The following is a 16,341-nucleotide window of genomic DNA, read 5'->3' as shown; positions in this document are numbered from 1 at the left end:
CCCACCATCCATACTAATCTTTCTCTGTTCTCCCACCATCCATACTAATCTGTCTCTGTTCTCCCACCATGCATACTAATCTTTCTCTGTTCTCCCACCATCCATACTAATCTTTCTCTGTTCTCCCACCATCCATACTAATCTTTCTCTGTTCTCCCACCATCCATACTAATCTTTCTCTGTTCTCCCACCATCCATTCATCTTTCTCTGTTCTCCCACCATCCATACTAATCTGTCTCTGTTCTCCCACCATCCATTCATCTTTCTCTGTTCTCCCACCATCCATTCATCTTTCTCTGTTCTCCCACCATCCATTCATCTTTCTCTGTTCTCCCACCATCCATACTAATCTGTCTCTGTTCTCCCACCATCCATACTAATCTTTCTCTGTACTCCCACCATCCATACTAATCTTTCTCTGTACTCCCACCATCCATTCATCTTTCTCTGTTCTCCCATCATCCTTTCATCTTTCTCTGTTCTCCCACCATCCATACTAATCTTTCTCTGTTCTCCCACCATCCATACTAATCTTTCTCTGTTCTCCCACCATCCATACTAATCTTTCTCTGTTCTCCCACCATCCTTTCATCTTTCTCTGTTCTCCCACCATCCATACTAATCTGTCTCTGTTCTCCCACCATCCATACTAATCTTTCTCTGTTCTCCCACCATCCATACTAATCTGTCTCTGTTCTCCCACCATCCATACTAATCTTTCTCTGTTCTCCCACCATCCATACTAATCTGTCTCTGTTCTCCCACCATCCATACTAATCTGTCTCTGTTCTCCCACCATCCATACTAATCTTTCTCTGTTCTCCCACCATCCATACTAATCTTTCTCTGTTCTCCCACCATCCATACTAATCTGTCTCTGTTCTCCCACCATCCATACTAATCTTTCTCTGTTCTCCCACCATCCATACTAATCTTTCTCTGTTCTCCCACCATCCATACTAATCTTTCTCTGTTCTCCCACCATCCATACTAATCTTTCTCTGTTCTCCCACCATCCATACTAATCTTTCTCTATTCTCCCACCATCCATACTAATCTTTCTCTGTTCTCCCACCATCCATAATAATCTTTCTCTGTTCTCCCACCATCCTTTCATCTGTCTCTGTTCTCCCACCATCCATACTAATCTTTCTCTGTTCTCCCACCATCCATACTAATCTTTCTCTGTTCTCCCACCATCCATACTAATCTTTCTCTGTTCTCCCACCATCCATTCATCTTTCTCTGTTCTCCCACCATCCTTTCATCTTTCTCTGTTCTCCCACCATCCATACTAATCTGTCTCTGTTCTCCCACCATCCATACTAATCTTTCTCTGTTCTCCCACCATCCATACTAATCTGTCTCTGTTCTCCCACCATCCATACTAATCTTTCTCTGTTCTCCCACCATCCATACTAATCTGTCTCTGTTCTCCCACCATCCATACTAATCTGTCTCTGTTCTCCCACCATCCATACTAATCTTTCTCTGTTCTCCCACCATCCATACTAATCTTTCTCTGTTCTCCCACCATCCATACTAATCTGTCTCTGTTCTCCCACCACCCATACTAATCTTTCTCTGTTCTCCCACCATCCATACAAATCTGTCTCTGTTCTCCCACCATCCATTCATCTTTCTCTGTTCTCCCACCATCCATACTAATCTTTCTCTGTTCTCCCACCATCCATTCATCTTTCTCTGTTCTCCCACCATCCTTTCATCTTTCTCTGTTCTCCCACCATCCATACTAATCTTTCTCTGTTCTCCCACCATCCATACTAATCTTTCTCTGTTCTCCCACCATCCATACTAATCTTTCTCTGTTCTCCCACCATCCATACTAATCTTTCTCTATTCTCCCACCATCCATACTAATCTTTCTCTGTTCTCCCACCATCCATAATAATCTTTCTCTGTTCTCCCACCATCCTTTCATCTGTCTCTGTTCTCCCACCATCCATACTAATCTTTCTCTGTTCTCCCACCATCCATACTAATCTTTCTCTGTTCTCCCACCATCCATACTAATCTTTCTCTGTTCTCCCACCATCCATTCATCTTTCTCTGTTCTCCCACCATCCTTTCATCTTTCTCTGTTCTCCCACCATCCATACTAATCTTTCTCTGTTCTCCCACCATCCATACTAATCTTTCTCTGTTCTCCCACCATCCATACTAATCTTTCTCTGTTCTCCCACCATCCATACTAATCTTTCTCTATTCTCCCACCATCCATACTAATCTTTCTCTGTTCTCCCACCATCCATAATAATCTTTCTCTGTTCTCCCACCATCCTTTCATCTGTCTCTGTTCTCCCACCATCCATACTAATCTTTCTCTGTTCTCCCACCATCCATACTAATCTTTCTCTGTTCTCCCACCATCCATACTAATCTTTCTCTGTTCTCCCACCATCCATACTAATCTTTCTCTGTTCTCCCACCATCCTTTCATCTTTCTCTGTTCTCCCACCATCCATACTAATCTGTCTCTGTTCTCCCACCATCCATACTAATCTTTCTCTGTTCTCCCACCGTCCATACTAATCTGTCTCTGTTCTCCCACCATCCATACTAATCTTTCTCTGTTCTCCCACCATCCATACTAATCTTTCTCTGTTCTCCCACCATCCAAACTAATCTTTCTCTGTACTCCCACCATCCATACTAATCTGTCTCTGTTCTCCCACCATCCATACTAATCTTTCTCTGTTCTCCCACCATCCATACTAATCTGTCTCTGTTCTCCCACCATCCATACTAATCTGTCTCTGTTCTCCCACCACCCATACTAATCTTTCTCTGTTCTCCCACCATCCATACAAATCTTTCTCTGTTCTCCCACCATCCATACTAATCTTTCTCTGTTCTCCCACCATCCATACTAATCTTTCTCTGTTCTCCCACCATCCATGCCAATCTTTCTCTGTTCTCCCACCATCCATACCAATCTTTCTCGGTTCTCCCACCATCCATACCAATCTTTCTCTGTTCTCCCACCATCCATACAAATCTTTCTCTGTTCTCCCACCATCCATACTAATCTTTCTCTGTTCTCCCACCATCCATACTAATCTTTCTCTGTTCTCCCACCATCCATACTAATCTGTCTCTGTTCTCCCACCACCCATACTAATCTTTCTCTGTTCTCCCACCATCCATACAAATCTTTCTCTGTTCTCCCACCATCCATACAAATCTTTCTCTGTTCTCCCACCATCCATACTAATCTTTCTCTGTTCTCCCACCATCCATACTAATATGTCTCTGTTCTCCCACCATCCATTCATCTTTCTCTGTTATCCCACCATCCATACTAATCTTTCTCTGTTCTCCCACCATCCATACTAATCTTTCTCTGTTCTCCCACCATCCATACCAATCTTTCTCTGTTCTCCCACCATCCATACCAATCTTTCTCTGTTCTCCCACCATCCATACCAATCTTTCTCTGTTCTCCCACCATCCATACTAATCTTTCTCTGTTCTCCCACCATCCATACTAATCTTTCTCTGTTCTCCCACCATCCATACTAATCTTTCTCTGTACTCCCACCATCCATACTAATCTGTCTCTGTTCTCCCACCATCCATACCAATCTTTCTCTGTTCTTCCACCGTCCATACTAATCTGTCTTTGTTCTCCCACCATCCATACTAATCTTTCTCTGTTCTCCCACCATCCATACTAATCTGTCTCTGTTCTCCCACCACCCATACTAATCTTTCTCTGTTCTCCCTCCATCCATACTAATCTTTCTCTGTTCTCCCACCATCCATACTAATCTTTCTCTGTTCTCCCACCATCCATACAAATCTTTCTCTGTTCTCCCACCATCCATACTAATCTTTCTCTGTTCTCCCACCATCCATACTAATCTTTCTCTGTTCTCCCACCATCCATGCCAATCTTTCTCTGTTCTCCCACCATCCATACTAATCTGTCTCTGTTCTCCCACCACCCATACTAATCTTTCTCTGTTCTCCCACCATCCATACAAATCTTTCTCTGTTCTCCCACCATCCATACAAATCTTTCTCTGTTCTCCCACCATCCATACTAATCTTTCTCTGTTCTCCCACCATCCATACTAATATGTCTCTGTTCTCCCACCATCCATTCATCTTTCTCTGTTATCCCACCATCCATACTAATCTTTCTCTGTTCTCCCACCATCCATACTAATCTTTCTCTGTTCTCCCACCATCCATACCAATCTTTCTCTGTTCTCCCACCATCCATACCAATCTTTCTCTGTTCTCCCACCATCCATACCAATCTTTCTCTGTTCTCCCACCATCCATACTAATCTGTCTCTGTTCTCCCTCCATCCATACTAATCTTTCTCTGTTCTCCCACCATCCATACTAATCTTTCTCTGTTCTCCCACCATCCATACTAATCTTTCTCTGTTCTCCCACCATCCATACTAATCTTTCTCTGTACTCCCACCATCCATACTAATCTGTCTCTGTTCTCCCACCATCCATACCAATCTTTCTCTGTTCTCCCACCGTCCATACTAATCTGTCTCTGTTCTCCCACCATCCATACTAATCTTTCTCTGTTCTCCCACCATCCATACTAATCTGTCTCTGTTCTCCCACCACCCATACTAATCTTTCTCTGTTCTCCCTCCATCCATACTAATCTTTCTCTGTTCTCCCACCATCCACACTAATCTTTCTCTGTTCTCCGACCATCCATACTAATCTTTCTCTGTACTCCCACCATCCATACTAATCTGTCTCTGTTCTCCCACCATCCATACTAATCTTTCTCTGTTCTCCCACCATCCATACTAATCTGTCTCTGTTCTCCCACCATCCATACTAATCTGTCTCTGTTCTCCCACCACCCGTACTAATCTTTCTCTGTTCTCCCACCATCCATACAAATATTTCTCTGTTCTCCCACCATCCATACTAATCTTTCTCTGTTCTCCCACCATCCATACTAATCTTTCTCTGTTCTCCCACCATCCATGCCAATCTTTCTCTGTTCTCCCACCATCCATACCAATCTTTCTCTGTTCTCCCACCATCCATACCAATCTTTCTCTGTTCTCCCACCATCCATACAAATCTTTCTCTGTTCTCCCACCATCCATACTAATCTTTCTCTGTTCTCCCACCATCCATACTAATCTTTCTCTGTTCTCCCACCATCCATACTAATCTGTCTCTGTTCTCCCTCCATCCATACTAATCTTTCTCTGTTCTCCCACCATCCATACTAATCTTTCTCTGTTCTCCCACCATCCATACTAATCTTTCTCTGTTCTCCCACCATCCATACTAATCTTTCTCTGTACTCCCACCATCCATACTAATCTGTCTCTGTTCTCCCACCATCCATACCAATCTTTCTCTGTTCTCCCACCGTCCATACTAATCTGTCTCTGTTCTCCCACCATCCATACTAATCTTTCTCTGTTCTCCCACCATCCATACTAATCTGTCTCTGTTCTCCCACCACCCATACTAATCTTTCTCTGTTCTCCCTCCATCCATACTAATATTTCTCTGTTCTCCCACCATCCACACTAATCTTTCTCTGTTCTCCCACCATCCATACTAATCTTTCTCTGTACTCCCACCATCCATACTAATCTGTCTCTGTTCTCCCACCATCCATACTAATCTTTCTCTGTTCTCCCACCATCCATACTAATCTGTCTCTGTTCTCCCACCATCCATACTAATCTGTCTCTGTTCTCCACCACCCATTCTAATCTTTCTCTGTTCTCCCACCATCCATACAAATCTTTCTCTGTTCTCCCACCATCCATACTAATCTTTCTCTGTTCTCCCACCATCCATACTAATCTTTCTCTGTTCTCCTACCATCCATGCCAATCTTTCTCTGTTCTCCCACCATCCATACCAATCTTTCTCTGTTCTCCCACCATCCATACCAATCTTTCTCTGTTCTCCACCATCCATACTAATCTTTCTCTGTTCTCCCACCATCCATAATCTTTCTCTGTTCTCCACCATCCATTTCTTTCTCTGTTCTCCCACCATCCTTTCATCTTTCTCTGTTCTCCCACCATCCATACTAATCTTTCTCTGTACTCCCACCATCCTTTCATCTTTCTCTGTTCTCCCACCATCCTTTCATCTTTCTCTGTTCTCCCACCATCCATACTAATCTTTCTCTGTTCTCCCACCATCCATACTAATCTTTCTCTGTTCTCCCACCATCCATACTAATCTGTCTCTGTTCTCCCACCATGCATACTAATCTTTCTCTGTTCTCCCACCATCCATACTAATCTTTCTCTGTTCTCCCACCATCCATACTAATCTTTCTCTGTTCTCCCACCATCCATACTAATCTTTCTCTGTTCTCCCACCATCCATTCATCTTTCTCTGTTCTCCCACCATCCATACTAATCTGTCTCTGTTCTCCCACCATCCATTCATCTTTCTCTGTTCTCCCACCATCCATTCATCTTTCTCTGTTCTCCCACCATCCATTCATCTTTCTCTGTTCTCCCACCATCCATACTAATCTGTCTCTGTTCTCCCACCATCCATACTAATCTTTCTCTGTACTCCCACCATCCATACTAATCTTTCTCTGTACTCCCACCATCCATTCATCTTTCTCTGTTCTCCCATCATCCTTTCATCTTTCTCTGTTCTCCCACCATCCATACTAATCTTTCTCTGTTCTCCCACCATCCATACTAATCTTTCTCTGTTCTCCACCATCCATACTAATCTTTCTCTGTTCTCCCACCATCCTTTCATCTTTCTCTGTTCTCCCACCATCCATACTAATCTGTCTCTGTTCTCCCACCATCCATACTAATCTTTCTCTGTTCTCCCACCATCCATACTAATCTGTCTCTGTTCTCCCACCATCCATACTAATCTTTCTCTGTTCTCCCACCATCCATACTAATCTGTCTCTGTTCTCCCACCATCCATACTAATCTGTCTCTGTTCTCCCACCATCCATACTAATCTTTCTCTGTTCTCCCACCATCCATACTAATCTTTCTCTGTTCTCCCACCATCCATACTAATCTGTCTCTGTTCTCCCACCATCCATACTAATCTTTCTCTGTTCTCCCACCATCCATACTAATCTTTCTCTGTTCTCCCACCATCCATACTAATCTTTCTCTGTTCTCCCACCATCCATACTAATCTTTCTCTGTTCTCCACCATCCATACTAATCTTTCTCTATTCTCCCACCATCCATACTAATCTTTCTCTGTTCTCCCACCATCCATAATAATCTTTCTCTGTTCTCCCACCATCCTTTCATCTGTCTCTGTTCTCCCACCATCCATACTAATCTTTCTCTGTTCTCCCACCATCCATACTAATCTTTCTCTGTTCTCCCACCATCCATACTAATCTTTCTCTGTTCTCCCACCATCCATTCATCTTTCTCTGTTCTCCCACCATCCTTTCATCTTTCTCTGTTCTCCCACCATCCATACTAATCTTTCTCTGTTCTCCCACCATCCATACTAATCTTTCTCTGTTCTCCCACCATCCATTCATCTTTCTCTGTTCTCCCACCATCCTTTCATCTTTCTCTGTTCTCCCTCCATCCATACTAATATTTCTCTGTTCTCCCACCATCCACACTAATCTTTCTCTGTTCTCCCACCATCCATACTAATCTTTCTCTGTACTCCCACCATCCATACTAATCTGTCTCTGTTCTCCCACCATCCATACTAATCTTTCTCTGTTCTCCCACCATCCATACTAATCTGTCTCTGTTCTCCCACCATCCATACTAATCTGTCTCTGTTCTCCCACCACCCATTCTAATCTTTCTCTGTTCTCCCACCATCCATACAAATCTTTCTCTGTTCTCCCACCATCCATACTAATCTTTCTCTGTTCTCCCACCATCCATACTAATCTTTCTCTGTTCTCCTACCATCCATGCCAATCTTTCTCTGTTCTCCCACCATCCATACCAATCTTTCTCTGTTCTCCCACCATCCATACCAATCTTTCTCTGTTCTCCCACCATCCATACAAATCTTTCTCTGTTCTCCCACCATCCATACTAATCTTTCTCTGTTCTCCCACCATCCATTCATCTTTCTCTGTTCTCCCACCATCCTTTCATCTTTCTCTGTTCTCCCACCATCCATACTAATCTTTCTCTGTACTCCCACCATCCTTTCATCTTTCTCTGTTCTCCCACCATCCTTTCATCTTTCTCTGTTCTCCCACCATCCATACTAATCTTTCTCTGTTCTCCCACCATCCATACTAATCTTTCTCTGTTCTCCCACCATCCATACTAATCTGTCTCTGTTCTCCCACCATCCATACTAATCTTTCTCTGTTCTCCCACCATCCATACTAATCTTTCTCTGTTCTCCCACCATCCATACTAATCTTTCTCTGTTCTCCCACCATCCATACTAATCTTTCTCTGTTCTCCCACCATCCATTCATCTTTCTCTGTTCTCCCACCATCCATACTAATCTGTCTCTGTTCTCCCACCATCCATTCATCTTTCTCTGTTCTCCCCACCATCCATTCATCTTTCTCTGTTCTCCCACCATCCATTCATCTTTCTCTGTTCTCCCACCATCCATACTAATCTGTCTCTGTTCTCCCACCATCCATACTAATCTTTCTCTGTACTCCCACCATCCATACTAATCTTTCTCTGTACTCCCACCATCCATTCATCTTTCTCTGTTCTCCCATCATCCTTTCATCTTTCTCTGTTCTCCCACCATCCATACTAATCTTTCTCTGTTCTCCCACCATCCATACTAATCTTTCTCTGTTCTCCCACCATCCATACTAATCTTTCTCTGTTCTCCCACCATCCTTTCATCTTTCTCTGTTCTCCCACCATCCATACTAATCTGTCTCTGTTCTCCCACCATCCATACTAATCTTTCTCTGTTCTCCCACCATCCATACTAATCTGTCTCTGTTCTCCCACCATCCATACTAATCTTTCTCTGTTCTCCCACCATCCATACTAATCTGTCTCTGTTCTCCCACCATCCATACTAATCTGTCTCTGTTCTCCCACCGTCCATACTAATCTTTCTCTGTTCTCCCACCATCCATACTAATCTTTCTCTGTTCTCCCACCATCCATACTAATCTTTCTCTGTTCTCCACCATCCATACTAATCTTTCTCTGTTCTCCCACCATCCATACTAATCTTTCTCTGTTCTCCCACCATCCATACTAATCTTTCTCTGTTCTCCCACCATCCATACTAATCTTTCTCTGTTCTCCCACCATCCATACTAATCTTTCTCTATTCTCCCACCATCCATACTAATCTTTCTCTGTTCTCCCACCATCCATAATAATCTTTCTCTGTTCTCCCACCATCCTTTCATCTGTCTCTGTTCTCCCACCATCCATACTAATCTTTCTCTGTTCTCCCACCATCCATACTAATCTTTCTCTGTTCTCCCACCATCCATACTAATCTTTCTCTGTTCTCCCACCATCCATTCATCTTTCTCTGTTCTCCCACCATCCTTTCATCTTTCTCTGTTCTCCCACCATCCATACTAATCTGTCTCTGTTCTCCCACCATCCATACTAATCTTTCTCTGTTCTCCCACCATCCATACTAATCTGTCTCTGTTCTCCCACCATCCATACTAATCTTTCTCTGTTCTCCCACCGTCCATACTAATCTGTCTCTGTTCTCCCACCATCCATACTAATCTGTCTCTGTTCTCCCACCGTCCATACTAATCTTTCTCTGTTCTCCCACCATCCATACTAATCTTTCTCTGTTCTCCCACCATCCATACTAATCTGTCTCTGTTCTCCCACCACCCATACTAATCTTTCTCTGTTCTCCCACCATCCATACAAATCTGTCTCTGTTCTCCCACCATCCATTCATCTTTCTCTGTTCTCCCACCATCCATACTAATCTTTCTCTGTTCTCCCACCATCCATTCATCTTTCTCTGTTCTCCACCATCCTTTCATCTTTCTCTGTTCTCCCACCATCCATACTAATCTTTCTCTGTTCTCCCACCATCCATACTAATCTTTCTCTGTTCTCCCACCATCCATACTAATCTTTTCTGTTCTCCCACCATCCATACTAATCTTTTCTATTCTCCCACCATCCATACTAATCTTTCTCTGTTCTCCCACCATCCATAATAATCTTTCTCTGTTCTCCCACCATCCTTTCATCTGTCTCTGTTCTCCCACCATCCATACTAATCTTTCTCTGTTCTCCCACCATCCATACTAATCTTTCTCTGTTCTCCCACCATCCATACTAATCTTTCTCTGTTCTCCACCATCCATTCCAATCTTTCTCTGTTCTCCCACCATCCATACCAATCTTTCTCTGTTCTCCCACCATCCATACTAATCTTTCTCTGTTCTCCCACCATCCATACTAATCTTTCTCTGTTCTCCCACCATCCATACTAATCTTTCTCTGTTCTCCCACCATCCATACTAATCTTTCTCTATTCTCCCACCATCCATACTAATCTTTCTCTGTTCTCCCACCATCCCATAATCTTTCTCTGTTCTCCCACCATCCTTTCATCTGTTCTGTTCTCCCACCATCCATACTAATCTTTCTCTGTTCTCCCACCATCCATACTAATCTTTCTCTGTTCTCCCACCATCCATAATAATCTTTGTCTGTTCTCCCACCATCCATACTAATCTGTCTCTGTTTTCCCACCATCCTTTCATCTTTCTCTGTTCTCCCACCATCCATACTAATCTTTCTCTGTTCTCCCACCATCCATACTAATCTTTCTCTGTTCTTCCACCATCCATACTAATCTTTCTCTGTTCTCCCACCATCCATACTAATCTTTCTCTGTACTCCCACCATCCATACTAATCTTTCTCTGTTCTCCCACCATCCATACCAATCTTTCTCTGTACTCCCACCATCCATACTAATCTTTCTCCGTTCTCCCACCATCCATACTAATCTTTCTCTGTTCTCCCACCATCCATACTAATCTGTCTCTGTTCTCCCACCATCCATACTAATCTGTCTCTGTTCTCCCACCACCCATACTAATCTTTCTCTGTTCTCCCACCATCCATACAAATCTTTCTCTGTTCTCCCACCATCCATACTAATCTTTCTCTGTTCTCCCACCATCCATACTAATCTTTCTCTGTTCTCCCACCATCCATGCCAATCTTTCTCTGTTCTCCCACCATCCATACCAATCTTTCTCGGTTCTCCCACCATCCATACCAATCTTTCTCTGTTCTCCCACCATCCATACAAATCTTTCTCTGTTCTCCCACCATCCATACTAATCTTTCTCTGTTCTCCCACCATCCATACTAATCTTTCTCTGTTCTCCCACCATCCATACTAATCTGTCTCTGTTCTCCCACCACCCATACTAATCTTTCTCTGTTCTCCCACCATCCATACAAATCTTTCTCTGTTCTCCCACCATCCATACAAATCTTTCTCTGTTCTCCCACCATCCATACTAATCTTTCTCTGTTCTCCCACCATCCATACTAATATGTCTCTGTTCTCCCACCATCCATTCATCTTTCTCTGTTATCCCACCATCCATACTAATCTTTCTCTGTTCTCCCACCATCCATACTAATCTTTCTCTGTTCTCCCACCATCCATACCAATCTTTCTCTGTTCTCCCACCATCCATACCAATCTTTCTCTGTTCTCCCACCATCCATACCAATCTTTCTCTGTTCTCCCACCATCCATACTAATCTTTCTCTGTTCTCCCACCATCCATACTAATCTTTCTCTGTTCTCCCACCATCCATACTAATCTTTCTCTGTACTCCCACCATCCATACTAATCTGTCTCTGTTCTCCCACCATCCATACCAATCTTTCTCTGTTCTTCCACCGTCCATACTAATCTGTCTTTGTTCTCCCACCATCCATACTAATCTTTCTCTGTTCTCCCACCATCCATACTAATCTGTCTCTGTTCTCCCACCACCCATACTAATCTTTCTCTGTTCTCCCTCCATCCATACTAATCTTTCTCTGTTCTCCCACCATCCATACTAATCTTTCTCTGTTCTCCCACCATCCATACAAATCTTTCTCTGTTCTCCCACCATCCATACTAATCTTTCTCTGTTCTCCCACCATCCATACTAATCTTTCTCTGTTCTCCCACCATCCATGCCAATCTTTCTCTGTTCTCCCACCATCCATACTAATCTGTCTCTGTTCTCCCACCACCCATACTAATCTTTCTCTGTTCTCCCACCATCCATACAAATCTTTCTCTGTTCTCCCACCATCCATACAAATCTTTCTCTGTTCTCCCACCATCCATACTAATCTTTCTCTGTTCTCCCACCATCCATACTAATATGTCTCTGTTCTCCCACCATCCATTCATCTTTCTCTGTTATCCCACCATCCATACTAATCTTTCTCTGTTCTCCCACCATCCATACTAATCTTTCTCTGTTCTCCCACCATCCATACCAATCTTTCTCTGTTCTCCCACCATCCATACCAATCTTTCTCTGTTCTCCCACCATCCATACCAATCTTTCTCTGTTCTCCCACCATCCATACTAATCTGTCTCTGTTCTCCCTCCATCCATACTAATCTTTCTCTGTTCTCCCACCATCCATACTAATCTTTCTCTGTTCTCCCACCATCCATACTAATCTTTCTCTGTTCTCCCACCATCCATACTAATCTTTCTCTGTACTCCCACCATCCATACTAATCTGTCTCTGTTCTCCCACCATCCATACCAATCTTTCTCTGTTCTCCCACCGTCCATACTAATCTGTCTCTGTTCTCCCACCATCCATACTAATCTTTCTCTGTTCTCCCACCATCCATACTAATCTGTCTCTGTTCTCCCACCACCCATACTAATCTTTCTCTGTTCTCCCTCCATCCATACTAATCTTTCTCTGTTCTCCCACCATCCACACTAATCTTTCTCTGTTCTCCGACCATCCATACTAATCTTTCTCTGTACTCCCACCATCCATACTAATCTGTCTCTGTTCTCCCACCATCCATACTAATCTTTCTCTGTTCTCCCACCATCCATACTAATCTGTCTCTGTTCTCCCACCATCCATACTAATCTGTCTCTGTTCTCCCACCACCCATACTAATCTTTCTCTGTTCTCCCACCATCCATACAAATCTTTCTCTGTTCTCCCACCATCCATACTAATCTTTCTCTGTTCTCCCACCATCCATACTAATCCTTCTCTGTTCTCCCACCATCCATGCCAATCTTTCTCTGTTCTCCCACCATCCATACCAATCTTTCTCTGTTCTCCCACCATCCATACCAATCTTTCTCTGTTCTCCCACCATCCATACAAATCTTTCTCTGTTCTCCCACCATCCATACTAATCTTTCTCTGTTCTCCCACCATCCATACTAATCTTTCTCTGTTCTCCCACCATCCATACTAATCTGTCTCTGTTCTCCCTCCATCCATACTAATCTTTCTCTGTTCTCCCACCATCCATACTAATCTTTCTCTGTTCTCCCACCATCCATACTAATCTTTCTCTGTTCTCCCACCATCCATACTAATCTTTCTCTGTACTCCCACCATCCATACTAATCTGTCTCTGTTCTCCCACCATCCATACCAATCTTTCTCTGTTCTCCCACCGTCCATACTAATCTGTCTCTGTTCTCCCACCATCCATACTAATCTTTCTCTGTTCTCCCACCATCCATACTAATCTGTCTCTGTTCTCCCACCACCCATACTAATCTTTCTCTGTTCTCCCTCCATCCATACTAATATTTCTCTGTTCTCCCACCATCCACACTAATCTTTCTCTGTTCTCCCACCATCCATACTAATCTTTCTCTGTACTCCCACCATCCATACTAATCTGTCTCTGTTCTCCCACCATCCATACTAATCTTTCTCTGTTCTCCCACCATCCATACTAATCTGTCTCTGTTCTCCCACCATCCATACTAATCTGTCTCTGTTCTCCCACCACCCATTCTAATCTTTCTCTGTTCTCCCACCATCCATACAAATCTTTCTCTGTTCTCCCACCATCCATACTAATCTTTCTCTGTTCTCCCACCATCCATACTAATCTTTCTCTGTTCTCCTACCATCCATGCCAATCTTTCTCTGTTCTCCCACCATCCATACCAATCTTTCTCTGTTCTCCCACCATCCATACCAATCTTTCTCTGTTCTCCCACCATCCATACAAATCTTTCTCTGTTCTCCCACCATCCATACTAATCTTTCTCTGTTCTCCCACCATCCATACTAATCTTTCTCTGTTCTCCCACCATCCATACTAATCTGTCTCTGTTCTCCCACCATCCATACTAATCTTTCTCTGTTCTCCCACCATCCATACAAATCTTTCTCTGTTCTCCCACCATCCATACAAATCTTTCTCTGTTCTCCCACCATCCATGCTAATCTTTCTCTGTTCTCCCACCATCCATACTAATATTTCTCTGTTCTCCCACCATCCATTCATCTTTCTCTGTTCTCCCACCATCCATACTAATCTTTCTCTGTTCTCCCACCATCCATACTAATCTTTCTCTGTTCTCCCACCATCCATACCAATCTTTCTCTGTTCTCCCACCATCCATACCAATCTTTCTCTGTTCTCCCACCATCCATACCAATCTTTCTCTGTTCTCCCACCATCCATACTAATCTGTCTCTGTTCTCCCTCCATCCATACTAATCTTTCTCTGTTCTCCCACCATCCATACTAATCTTTCTCTGTACTCCCACCATCCATACTAATCTTTCTCTGTTCTCCCACCATCCATACTAATCTGTCTCTGTTCTCCCACCACCCATACTAATCTTTCTCTGTACTCCCACCATCCATACAAATCTTTCTCTGTTCTCCCACCATCCATACTAATCTTTCTCTGTTCTCCCACCATCCATACTAATCTTTCTCTGTTCTCCCACCATCCATACTAATCTTTCTCTGTACTCCCACCATCCATACTAATCTTTCTCTGTTCTCCCACCATCCATACTAATCTTTCTCTGTTCTCCCACCATCCATACTAATCTTTCTCTGTTCTCCCACCATCCATACTAATCTTTCTCTGTTCTCCCACCATCCATACTAATCTGTCTCTGTTCTCCCACCATCCATTCATCTTTCTCTGTTCTCCCACCATCCATACTAATCTTTCCCTGTTCTCCCACCATCCATACTAATCTTTCTCTGTTCTCCCAACATCCATACCAATCTTTCTCTGTTCTCCCACCATCCATACCAATCTTTCTCTGTTCTCCCACCATCCATACTAATCTTTCTCTGTACTCCCACCATCCATACTAATCTTTCTCTGTACTCCCACCATCCATACCAATCTTTCTCTGTTCTCCCACCATCCATACTAATCTTTCTCTGTTCTCCCACCATCCATACTAATCTTTCTCTGTTCTCCCACCATCCATAATAATCTTTGTCTGTTCTCCCACCATCCATACTAATCTGTCTCTGTTCTCCCACCATCCATACTAATCTTTCTCTGTTCTCCCACCATCCATACCAATCTTTCTCTGTTCTCCCACCATCCATTCATCTTTCTCTGTTCTCCCACCATCCATACCAATCTTTCTCTGTTCTCCCACCATCCATACTAATCTTTCTCTGTTCTCCCACCATCCATACTAATCTTTCTCTGTACTCCCACCATCCATACTAATCTTTCTCTGTTCTCCCACCATCCATTCATCTTTCTCTGTTCTCCCACCATCCATACCAATCTTTCTCTGTTCTCCCACCATCCATACCAATCTTTCTCTGTTCTCCCACCATCCATACTAATCTTTCTCTGTTCTCCCACCATCCATACTAATCTTTCTCTGTACTCCCACCATCCATACTAATCTTTCTCTGTTCTCCCACCATCCATACCAATCTTTCTCTGTACTCCCACCATCCATACTAATCTTTCTCCGTTCTCCCACCATCCATACTAATCTGTGTCTGTTCTCCCACCATCCATACTAATCTGTCTCTGTTCTCCCACCATCCATACTAATCTTTCTCTGTTCTCCCACCATCCATACTAATCTTTCTCTGTTCTCCCACCATCCATACTAATCTTTCTCTGTTCTCCCACCATCCATACTAATCTTTCTCTGTTCTCCCACCATCCATACTAATCTTTCTCTCTTCTCCCACCATCCATACTAATCTTTCTCTGTACTCCCACCATCCATACTAATCTTTCTCTGTTCTCCCACCATCCATACTAATCTGTCTCTGTTCTCCCACCATCCATACTAATCTTTCTCTGTACTCCCACCATCCATACTAATCTTTCTCTGTTCTCCCACCATCCATACTAATCTG

General features: G+C 43.3%; 1 protein-coding gene across 1 annotated transcript in view; it reads left to right on the top strand.

Annotated features, from left to right (window-relative positions):
* The window catches only part of LOC115144879 (CUGBP Elav-like family member 5), a 49,544-nt gene that overhangs the window by 13,286 nt on the left and 19,917 nt on the right, over positions 1-16,341 (top strand). The gene's annotated exons all lie outside the window — the stretch shown is intronic.

This window comes from Oncorhynchus nerka, linkage group LG17, assembly GCF_034236695.1.
Source record: "Oncorhynchus nerka isolate Pitt River linkage group LG17, Oner_Uvic_2.0, whole genome shotgun sequence".
NCBI classification, from domain to species: domain Eukaryota; kingdom Metazoa; phylum Chordata; class Actinopteri; order Salmoniformes; family Salmonidae; genus Oncorhynchus; species Oncorhynchus nerka.
Note: the sequence above shows the minus strand (reverse complement) of the source record. Positions and strands in the feature narration are given on the sequence as shown.